At 41.4% G+C, this 12,210-nt stretch overlaps 1 protein-coding gene across 1 annotated transcript in view; it reads left to right on the top strand.

Moving 5' to 3' along the window:
• The first annotated feature begins 2,051 nt into the window (after window positions 1-2,051).
• LOC104949927 (KN motif and ankyrin repeat domain-containing protein 2-like) overlaps window positions 2,052-12,210 on the top strand; it is a 38,419-nt gene continuing 28,260 nt past the window's right edge. The window contains exon 1 of the mRNA XM_010776368.1: window positions 2,052-2,222. The gene's annotated coding sequence lies outside the window, so the exon portion shown is untranslated. The remainder of the gene's footprint in view (window positions 2,223-12,210) is intronic.

Raw genomic sequence — 12,210 nt, 5'->3', positions numbered from 1 at the left:
AATCCAGACCCCTGCCAGTTATCATTTGCCCGTTGAGGGATTGTTCTGTTTTAGCCACCTCGGGAACCTTGTGTGAAATAAATATCCGTTTACCCGACTGCGTCTCGCTCTCCCTCCTTATATTCCGAGAGAGTAATGTCAAATGACAGTACAATTGACCAATCATATCTGGAGACCAGTGCCACCGTCTCTGCCAGTGGGTCTGGGTGTATGGGAGAAGGAATATGCTGTGGAGAGAGCTGCTGGGGTGGATGTGTTGGATGGAGTAATCCATGTCTCAGTGAGAGCAAGGAAATCCAGAGACTGCAGGGAAGCGTAGCCTGAGATGAAGTCAGCCTTAGGAACAGCTGACTGGCAGTTCCACAGGCCACCTGTAACTAGATGTTGGACCTCAGTGGAGCATGTGGGATAGACGAGAGCAGGCCGGTTATAACGATTAGGAGATGCACGAGGCCAGTAATAATTACACACCGGGGACACATATTTATGTATAAAAGACATCAAAAAGTGCATTTTGCATAATAGGTGCCCTTGTAGTGTATTATATAAAACAACAGAAACATTTAATGTGTCCTCAGCATATTCAGGCAGTAGTTTATACACCAACAATGAAACACATGAGCACATACTACAGTTTAAAAAAGCAAAAATAAAATAAAAGCTAACAAAAAATGGTCCGTTTTAGTTTAATACAGTTAAGCTCACACACACTATTTTATGAACATATGCGTTCACATACTGAATAACAAAAATTAAATGAACCAAAGTAGTAACCATAATGCAAATTCAGTCAGTCGGCGTATTGATTCACACTTATTCTGGTTACGCAATCTGGTTAAATGTAATCTGTTACTGCCCAAGCCTGTTGCAAACAGTGGTTAATACTATCATGCATCACGGCTTAGCTGGTTTAAAAATGATCATCTTCACAATGTTAGCTAGCTAACTAATAATTTAGCTATTAATTTAGCAAATAACTTAGCTAGCAGTATTTGAATCATTACCTCCTTACCACTTTTTCTTGAACTTGTTCGAAAAGTCACGTGGTCAAAGACAGATGTGAAGGCGAATCCAAGGGATTTAAGAACAGACAATTACAGTAACCAGAGAAAACCTATACTTGGCTAATGATGCTTTTTTTAAAGTTAGAAATTCAGTACAATGACCATGCTGCACAATTCAAGTAAGGTTTCCATTCCAAAACCGTTTGCCGCAAGGAATTATGGGACAGCATTATATCCTTCTCTTTAATAAAGGACGGCCCAGTGTACCCTGGCTATGTTGTTATTTTGTAGGCTCTATTGTATGATGTACATAACAATCTTTTCATTGTTTTTTCTTTAAATGCCTATATCGTGTTTCCTTGTAATCAAAATTGAGAGTTGAAGAATTTCCTAGTGTAATGCTTTTAACTGTTCATAAAGCGACAATATGAATGCTGATGACACATGGAAAAAAGTTACACCCATAGATCATGGTAATTGATACAGGTTGTTTGTAGATGGTCTGGGTGGTCCACTGCCTTTAAGAGGAGCAGAAGAAATGCTTTCCTGGCATGATGGCTTTGCCCCAAAGGAAGATGTGTTGTGGGTTGAAAGTGGATCCATGAAGTATGAGAGGTATGCACTGAGAGAACGAACCCTCATAGACACCAAGCCCTCAGCTCTCCACCCGTTACTTGATTATAGAGGACAGAGACCAAATAACACTGGGTAGGGTTACACATTCTGACCGAGGGGGGTCTTTGAGGCACTGCGTGGCCACTGATGTTATCTGAGAGGATTATGGATGGTACACAGTAAGGTGACTCTGGTACTTTCTTTTGCTTGCCTTTGCCAGATGCTCCATATATTGACATGTTTTCACCATGGTCCCAGAAGAAGTGCTGTCATTCCCGGCCGGCTACTCCTCTGAACTTCTATTTGCTGTCGTCTGAAGGAATGGGTGTGGCTGTCTACGCCTAGCCACCCACTTATGACTCCTCATCGTAGGAAGGCTTAATGCTCACAAGCCCCACCCTGGTCTCTGTTACACACGAGCAAACCCAGCTTCTGTTATGGCAGGAGCTGCACATAGGCATTCACCAAACAGCCGCGGCATGCCTCTCTCCCTGACAGCACCCCATGCCCTCTGAGGAGACAGACAGACGGAGCTGAGAGCAGCCTGTAGTGTCTGACGCCCTCACATCATCAAAACAGAGTGGAAAGAACTGCTGCCACCAGGTAAGGTCTGGTTTAATATTCATCTCATATATCTTACTCATCTCATCGGTGGACAGTTGGATCGGATAGATGCTAGATGTTGACCTCGAAAGTTTTTCAATTTGGGACATGCTTATTTAAATTCAGGGTCGAGTAGCTTTTGACAATAAAGTGATTTAACAAATTGCATAGAGTGGACCTATCAGCCTGTGCTGAATACTAATAAGGCTTTCAAGAGACTAAGTTGACTTTTAAAGATTAAAAGTTGGAATATACTTACATTTGATTTACACTTAAGCCACACACACACACACACACACACACACACACACACACACACACACACACACACACACACACACACACACACACACAGCTTTCTATTTTAACCTTTCCATGTTAACATACCAGTTTTCTTTCTTGCATGAAGCCCCTGGCAGCTGTTTCATCCTATGAGCTTTGGCTCCACATACCACACAACCGGGCTTAGATGCCACAATGTAACTGTGACCCTGCTGCTGTTGGACAAAGACCAGGAGTCAAGCAGTCTAAAATCCAAAGACTTAGACATACAAACTTAAAAACACATCTTAGAACTTTTTCTAGGACGTCTTTGGAGGCAGAAAAAGAACAGACAGATCTGGGAGCTGGAGTGGAAAAAAGAGTCCAAACAGTTGGTTTTAGTTCCTAAATCAACTTTGAACAGAAGTCAAGGTTTAGAGTTATGCACTGGAGAGAACCGCAGTCTGTACAGCCAAAAGTGGAGGAAAGGAATTATTTTTACGGGAACAAAACAAGGAAACATGCAGATATACAAAGTGTACAGACGGATTGACAGAGATTGGCAAAGACCATGGGGAAACAGTTTCTCACTGTTCAGGCTTATATTTAGTGTCTCAAAGTGCACACATTAAAGTAGTGTCAAGAAGAGGCTCTGTTCAAACACAGAACACATGGGATGGTGGCTGGGACAATGTGATATGGAATTCAAACTGACAGCTCTGCAAGGTCACCACATGTTAACCCATGGAAACAAACATATCAAAGTTATTGATGTATGTGGTGCCTTAAATTGTAAACAATAGAAAACTGTGAGGTTGCATTTAGAGCACAGGTGTGATTTGAGCTAGATGCTAACATCCTTTTGGTAACAGGCTTACAATGACAATGCTATGCCTATGTTCACGTCTTATTTAAGTTTGTTAGCATGCTTATGTTTGATAAAAAGTAAAAAAAACAGGCTCGAGCTGAGGCTGTTGGCAATGTCATTAGTTTTGCAATTTTTGTATCATTAACCAGTGTTTGACATTTACTTTTTAAGAGTACTAGATGAAAAGATAGATTAGATCAGTATCTAAGGGGGAGATGAATGTGTATGAAGTTCCATGGGAATACATATAATATCATCATTCCTTCATTTTTTTTTTCAACCTCCTGGTGGCACTAAACAAAACATCCTTGGATCACCAAAGTCTTAAGAATTGGTCATCTGGCGAGCAAGACTATAAGGTCAAAATCTGTATCCAAAGTGGCAGAACAACCAACTAACATTGTCATCAGAGCCATGCCGCTAGCACGGCTAAAACTGAGCAATGATACATATCTTTGCTACTACCACCAGTTACTATAGGTTAGCTGCTATTGACCTACATTTAGAACTTAGAATGAACCCATAGTCCTTATCTGAGGTTGAAGCATTTAGCATTGCTTCAGAGTTAGGTCGCCAGTCTTACTGTATCATGAGTTCAAATTTAATTTGTGGCTTTAGTAAAGAATGCTGTGGATTGAGATGTTGTGATTATGAGGTTTTTGCTGATGCAGGACGTCTAAGGGTCTGTGTGAGGAGAGACACATTTACAGAGAGGGGGAGAGCAGCTGTTGTGGGAACAGAAAGATGAAAACAACCCCAAGAAAGTAAAAGGGACCCTAAAAAAGCTTTGCCATTTCCTAAATTTCCTGAAAAACAGCCAGAGCTTTAGCTGGATACAAAGGAAACATTGATTTTGAAAGTCAAGAAAAAATGTAACTCGGTCTGATGCTTGACTTTGGATTGAGTTCAATATGTGCAGACTGCAGAGGCAGCATTGGCTGGGGCCATTTTGGGGTAAGGCACATTTTTTATGTTTAATTTCTTGGGTTTCCTGTGAGGTGGGCCTACTTATCCTAGCATACAAAATTAAAACCTGTGCCACAGAATTGTGGAGACAGTTAGGCAATGACTCTTGGGAATTCCCTATCTCTAACTCTATATTGTTTCCTCTGTGGTTAACCGGTCAGAAAGTCTATCTTAAGTAAGAAACGTGTGGGCTGCAGGGGTTTGCATTATTGTCTGAATACATGACGATGAATGGTCTTAAAATATGCATTTCTGATTCTGAATGTTGTTATACAGATTCAATACCAGTATCCATACAACCAGTGGTCAAGTTGTAAAAAAAAGCCAGGGGGGATGGTGGATCTGCATGCCCCCCNAGGCGGTCCAGCTATGAATTCACAGAGGGCCCAGCTATAGTAACTGAACGAGAGGGAAGATATGATTGGTCAATTGTACTGTCATTTGACATTACTCTCTCGTTCAGTTACTATAGCTGGGCCCTCTGTGAATTCATAGCTGGACCGCCTGGACGTCCAACAGCTCCTCTCTTCACAGTAACTCGCAGAGACGAGCTTCTTTCATTTAACCCTTCACCTTCCAACCAAAACTGAATAGGCAGATTCGAAGAATTTATTTCTTTGGAAATGTTATTTTAAATACAATTGAATCAAGTTATTTTTGGTAAAACTAATGAAAAATATAATTAAAAAAAAATATTAAAACAAATATTTTTTTTGTAATGTTTTTAAATATTGTTTTGTAGAATATCTTAGGGCCCTGACGGCTCGCCACTGGTCAGCACAGAAATGGGAAATGAAATCACCTGCTACTCAAAATGATTTAAACGGGGAAAAAGAAGGGTGCAAATTCCAGAAATGATAAGAATAAAAGCAGCTCTTATGCTCTGCCCTTACACCCCGAGAACATACTCAGTCATTCATTACATAACTTATTTTTCATAATTGCCCATTTAGATATTGACCTGCAGTTATTTGATTCAAGATTAAATATCTTGTTTTGTTGTTGTAGTAGCTACTGCACATATTTTATTCCAATTCCATTTCAATCTTTACATTTAGTGTTTGGTTTTTTAATGGTACCCCGCTAGTTTTATTAAAATCGTTTTTCTATCTGTTTAAAAAAAAAGTCAAATTCCTCGTACGTGTCAACCTACCTGGTAATAAACCTGTTTCTGATTCTAATTTTGATTGAAAGCTGAAATGTAGCCTGCACTAGGTAAATGATATTCCTGTCCCTAAATTAATTTTATATTCTTGCTCCTGCTTGCACAGAATGACACGTCTCAGCCATCTCATCTTTTTTTCTTGAATTGTTGTAAAAGCACATCGTCAGCCCGAAGCCCACCAGCATCCTTCCAGGAGGGGGGGAACAGAGGTGTGGGGGTGTTGGATTTTATAGCCGGGAGCTTGCCATCCGAGGGCAAAAAGAGCCAGTATGGCAGCCAAGCGTGGCTCCGGCCAACGTGGGCTCATATGTATGGAAAACAAGGTCTGGAGAGGGGAGACACAGGGGGTCAGAGAGGCAGCCCCCCCGGTCCTGGTGCAGGTTAGAAGGTCTTGGTTCAGGAGAAGGGGCTAATTTCTTCTACTTGGCCGAGCAAAGGCCTGAATAATTGTGCCCCCTGGGTCGGCCTCTGGGTAATGTGGAGGTAGAGCAGAGCGTACCAAGTGAGGAGGGGGAGATTGAGGAGGCGGTTGGGTCTCAGGAATTGATGTGGTTGCTCATTATGTTTGTTTTTATGTTATGAAAGTGAAATATCATTATAAATAGTTATTTGGGCTTCACACCAAACAGTGTGGAAACATTATGGATGCCTGTATGCTTCTTATAGTTCATTAATGCGAAAAAGTAGACATTCAGATTTCTAAATCACTCTCTTTTGTCGTGAAAAAGTAACTTATTCACTTAACTGTAGACTGATTTAAAGAATATTTATTGATCAATTGATTGTATGAGCTCTGTGATGTGGGCTTATTGGAAAGTACATTTTTATTTTTTTGTCTGGTTTGTACACATGCAACACTTTATTAGCAACATTCCCTTTTTAAGTTGGTATTTAAATCATTTAACTTTTATTTATTTACATTATTATTATTATTAATGTCTTATTTTGGTGCTATTTTCATTTGATTTTATTATTTATTTTTTTTATTTATATTACCATTCCTTTTGCTGTTATATCATGTTTTTTGTGTTTTTTTTTGCTGGATGTGATTCATGAAACGTGCTATACAAATTATTATTAGCTTCCTCAATATTCCCCCCCGCCCCGCCACACATGTAATAGTGTATAGTCTGACACTGTGAACTGTGTGTCTACAGGTGTTGCTGACAGCAAAAAGATGTGTGAAAAAAAAAAAAAAGTGGCGCGCAATACAGTTTGATTTGTATCTGGAAAAAGGGTCCCAATCACTTTTCAAACAAAGTGGAGCCTAAATCTTTGAACTATTGCTTGTGTTTCTGGTTTTAGAATAGCTAGAAAAAAGTTTCAAATAGAGTAACGCTCTCTTTACAGTCCAATATCCCCTAGTACTAAACTTTGTGTTCAAATATCTGCAGCAAAGAGATGAGTTGTGTTTAGTGTGATTCCTCTGTTCCTGCAATAATTGAAGTGGACATTTCTACCTATAGAGTGATGAAGGTGTTACAGGTGGTGGTGTGTATATCACAAAAGGTGTTTCTACTGGACCCTAGGAATGAATCGGCTATGAGTGTATCTCTCCTTCTGCATCCACCTTTTAAACCTGATCTAGTGTCAGCTGAAGGGGGAGGGGAGGTGACAGATGTTTGAACGCTATGATGGCCGGGGAAAGTGAATGACATGCTCCGGTGTAATTATACTCAGCTAGTTTCACAGCGGAGATTAAGAAGAAGGGATGGAGAGGCACAGGAGCGTCAGACATGAAAGAATATCGAAACCCTCTTTCTCCCCCATTCCCTTCCTCTCCCTTTTGTCACTGCAACATCTCAAGGTCTCACTTCTGTTTGCCTTTTTCCAATTATCAAGGTGTGACCGTGGGCTTCCACTACCCCCCCCCCCTTCAGATATGATTTTAACAAAAAAATCCTATGTTTGTGGGGAAATTACAGGAATTAATTATCACTTACGAATGACTCTCTATAGCTGATGTGATGCAAACATTTTGAATTGGATATCATGGTCAGGACCTGAGATTAATGAGGTGACTCCAAATCATTTCCCGAGTCAACACTGTCCTCTAGTGGCTGTTCTGTGTTTTACAAGGTGTCCCTGAAGTGGCCTTACTGTCACAAAATGGATTATGACAGTCTAATTTATTATTACCTCCGTCCCCCTGACCCAATATCTCCAAACCGCAACCTGTTGTCCCGCTGACAGGCAACCGCAGTCACTCTCAATCTACTCCATCCTTCATTGCAGCCCACTTTAGTCAGAATTGATACATCAATTTTAATAAAAAGCCGAGGAAGAGTACTGGAGTATTAATCACGTCGGGATCTGTTTAATAGATTAGAAAAATCATTCATAATGACCAACTTCCAAATTAAGGATTCCAATTATCCTCCCTGATGGAAGTCGCACAGAAGATACAGTTTGAGGGGGAACCTGTCAATCAAACTGTGACCCCCTACTCACTGTTTTTAGTTGGCTATCACCAGATGTTTGTGTATTTATTTGTAAATTAATTGTAATCAACAATCCTGACGTTGTTGTTTTGTAATTGAGTTGAGAAAAATTGACACACATACAAGGGAAGCAGAATCTCATGATTATTCCATGACGCATCGTTGTATATTTATAATGTAGAAAAGTATGCATTATAAATGTGTCGTGCTAAAAGTTATAACAAAAAAAGTGTGACAGATGCATTTAAAAAATGTTTTTTCATTTCAAACCTTTATTTAATCAGATTGGTCCCATTGAGATCATAGATCTATTTTTCAAGGGAGACCTGCAGCATATAGGTTCCACATGAAACATAAAGCAATAAAGGACATCATACATTCTATTTACAGGATACATTTACATAGTTATAGACATTTACAAGTGCCCATAGTATCAACGAGCATTTCATTTAGCCTAGCTATAAAAACATGCAGAGGAATGAGATTGCTTAGCTTCAATTCTTGCTGAAGATTGTTCCAAGCAAGTGGAGCTGCGCACATAAAAGCTGTCTTACCTAAGACAGTCCTTGCTCTTGGCACATCTAACAATACTACATCATGAGATCTCAGACAATAGCTGCTTGCAACTCTCTGTGTTATCAGAGAGCAGATATAATACGGGAGTTTACCCAACAAAGCTTTATAAATAAACGTGTACCAATGACTGAGCCTCTTTACAGTAAGTGATGGCAAACCTGCCTTGGCATACAGGGTACAGTGATGAGTAAGTGCTTTACAATTTGTGACAAATCTCAGTGCGCTGTGATAGGCGGCATCTAACTTTTCAAGGCAATAGGCAGGTGCATTCATATACAACAAATCACCATAGTCTAGCACAGGTAAAAAGGTCACAGTGACTAGCCTTTTCCTGGCCTCAAGCGAGAAACAGGACTTGTTCCTGAAAAAGAAACCTAGTCTAACCCTCAGCTTTTTAAGCAGGTTATTGACATGAAGTTTAAAAGTAAAACAATCATCAAGCCAGATACCAAGGTATTTATAACAGGTAACCACTTCTAGTACTTGTCCTTGCATAGTAACAATATCCAAAGCAGTGTCTGGTGTCTTTTTAGCTTTAGAAAAGAGCATTACCTTGGTTTTATCAACATTTAAAAGAAGCTTAAGCTCAGCGAGCTGAGTCTGAATAATGTTAAAAACAGCCTTTAATTAACACCAGCCTCCTTAATGGAGGGACCTGCACAGTACATCACGGTATCGTCCGCATAAAAATGTAAAGTAGCTTCATCCACATTATCACCTAAGCCCTGTTGATTATATATGGGAGAATAAAAGTGGACCTTAAAACAGAACCTTGAGGAACCCATAGTAATTTGTTTAACCACTCAGAAGGACAGGGCCCATCCAAATGACACATTGGCGAACGCTTTCAGAGAGGTAGTCACAAACCACCCCACTGCATGCTGGATTATGCAAGTACTGGAGTAGCCTCTGCCTTTAAGATCGATGATCGGAGCCCGGGTCATCAAACGTCTTTGGACCAGCGTCAATTAAAAAAGTGACGCAACGCTCTGCCAATGCTCATTCACCGAATTTCATTGTGGCAGTTGATGGTGCCTATGGTTGCTTTCTGAAGCCTGACTGATGTTTTAGGACAGGATTGTCATTTGGTACATAAAAACTCCTTTTACTTGTTCACTCCACTAAGGAGGTTCGAGCAGCTTTAGGCCCAGAACAGACAATTTAGAGATTGGGCCTTTATATGTATTTAATAAGGTGCCTCCCCTCCTTTTAGTAAAGGCAAGACAGGTAGCTGATCCAGTTACTTTTGAATTGCATTTTTGTGTTGAGGGAGAGGTTAAGAAAGGAGGTAGGTGAGAGGGAAGAGCCACTACAATCTGCAGCTAATGCTTTAAAAGAAAGGGTTCTGACGTTGCTTTATGGCCTTATTTAAAGCAATTCTTTAACATGCGTGGCCCTGTCCATATTTAGGAGGCCAGATGCTGGTGGTAAGGCCCCACGGAGGCTAGCTCAATTACGGATCTCACGGTGGTGGATATCGATTTTATGGCTTTTCCAAAAACTTTCCGCAGTGATTATTTAGCGTTATTCGTGTGGCTAACTGACAGAAGCTACTTCGACTTCAGCATCTTTTGACATTTGAAGTGGAAGCTATCCTTAGCTGCCTAAAAACGCTCAAAAAGGGGCCGATTCTACTCTCGAAGCCTGATTGCCTGAGCCCCTGTTTGCCCGCAGGGCCTTGTTTCTCTCGATGCAGGAGACTGCGACAGGTTCAGCCAGAAACTAAGGATTGTCTCGTCCCTTTACTCTAAAATTTACGCAGGGGTGGCATGTTTATCAATTGATCGTCCATAAACGCAAGATAAAAATAAGACCAGCAGTTTCGTACATCAGCACACAATCCATTTTCCCAATTCAAACCCAAAACAGGGGTCATGAACAAACCCTGTGCTCCGCAAATTTTTTATGTCTCTCTTGAATAATAATATGACGGTTTAACCTTTTGGACCTCTAGTGTCCCTAATCGGTGCGCTACAACAAAGTGGCTCAGCTCACATCATTCGCACAATACTCCCACAGGATGAGTTTTATAGCGGAACAATTAGTTAGAATGAGATCAATTAGGGAGGATTTAATTAGGGGACGTTAATTGTTAGGGCCGAGTACGACTGGTCAACAATCTGAGCTAACATTTAAGGAGATACAAAGGCTTTTTAAAAAATCTCTGATACTGCCAGTTAACAGTCGCCATTAAAATCTCCAGTGCACTATTTCCTTGGAGTCTAGCTGGATAGAAGATTTTCTGCCCAAGGAGACAAGGAGTCTTGACAGCTGGAGGGGGGGTCTGTAACAATCACTACATGACCTGCTTGACCTTTTGCCACTGTCTATTAATTTAAGGGCTAAAATTCGACATTGCTTCATGACTAGATTTGCGAAACTATGTGGTTACACTGAACTTATCTATAACATAAATGGCACGCAACCACCTTTATTAGGCGGGTCGGTACGAGTACACTTATAACCATTTAAGGCGATGTCAGAGTGCCAATATTGATTGGTTTAGCCGATGTTTTCTGATAAAAACAATGAGTCAGCGTCAGTCGAGCTTGCCCAAAAATGCCAAGGGACAAAATCTTTTATTTACCTAACCAGACTGGCGTACATTCAACGGTGGATGAAACCCACCCAGACCTAGCTTTAAAATCAGCAGGGGAAGTAGCGATCGTGACTACTACTACTGGGCGCGACCAGGGGTTAGGCCTTGTACATTTCCTTGGACACCCCCCCCCCCCGCTTGTAATAGCAACAAAAAAAACAAGGCATCTTTTGCCTCTTATCGACACACATACACCGTCAACTACTTTAGAATAAACACCGGGAAAAGTTCTGCGAGAGTGCTGATTTGAGTTTAATAAAGCCCAGTCCTGAAGAACCATCATCGCCAGGAAAAACAAAAAGACAACATATTTTGCTCGAGCAGCATTGTCTGCTGACAAAAGGCAACCGGTTAATTAGGTCTGTGTAACACATCCGAACCTTTGCACGGGGATGGCCCACTGGTGGCAGACAGACCTGATTCCAGTAGACTTCTCAGAATGACTAGAGATTCTTCTCAATTCAACAAGGAGTTAACAGGCTACAGCAGAATCCCCGGCTATGGGCCTCTCTTTCCCACGGACCAGCATTCCGCTATATTCCTGGACAAATCAGCACAGCAGCAAAGGACAGGCGAAAGCAGCAGCGTGGAGAGCGCTCCGGTCCCTCCCGTGGTATCCCGGGTGAAAGCAGGACCTAAAATCTCTTGGCCGCACAGAGCACACGCCTGGATGGAACGAGGCCCAAGCCCGAACCTGTGGATCCACTCGTCTCTCCGCGACGACCCCAGGAGGTAAAAACTCTCAGTACAGCCGTACTCTACACAGGTGGGAGCAGCTCCGTAAGATCACAGATCGCAGGCAGCAACAGTGGAGCCGCTCCGTTCTCCTTCGCGACGTTTCCGGGGGAAAAACCCCAGCACACCGCACTCGACAGGATGGGAGTAGGCCTCCGCAGATCGCAGACAACTAAAAACTATACTTGTATAAGCAAGGATGGCTACAATGCTTTGTATAGACAGGAGAGCTAGATGGCTAACAGATGCCAGATGCTAACAGGTAGTGAGGACCTTGTAAGAAAATTGCGGACTGACCTCACGCGGAGTGTATAGCTCTCCGCTATCGACTTGACAAACCCCAGTGATCAAGTCCTCGAATATTAAATATTTAACAA

This window comes from Notothenia coriiceps, unplaced genomic scaffold, assembly GCF_000735185.1.
Source record: "Notothenia coriiceps isolate Sejong01 unplaced genomic scaffold, NC01 NC01_scaffold00000339, whole genome shotgun sequence".
In the NCBI taxonomy this organism is placed as follows: domain Eukaryota; kingdom Metazoa; phylum Chordata; class Actinopteri; order Perciformes; family Nototheniidae; genus Notothenia; species Notothenia coriiceps.
Note: the sequence above shows the minus strand (reverse complement) of the source record. Positions and strands in the feature narration are given on the sequence as shown.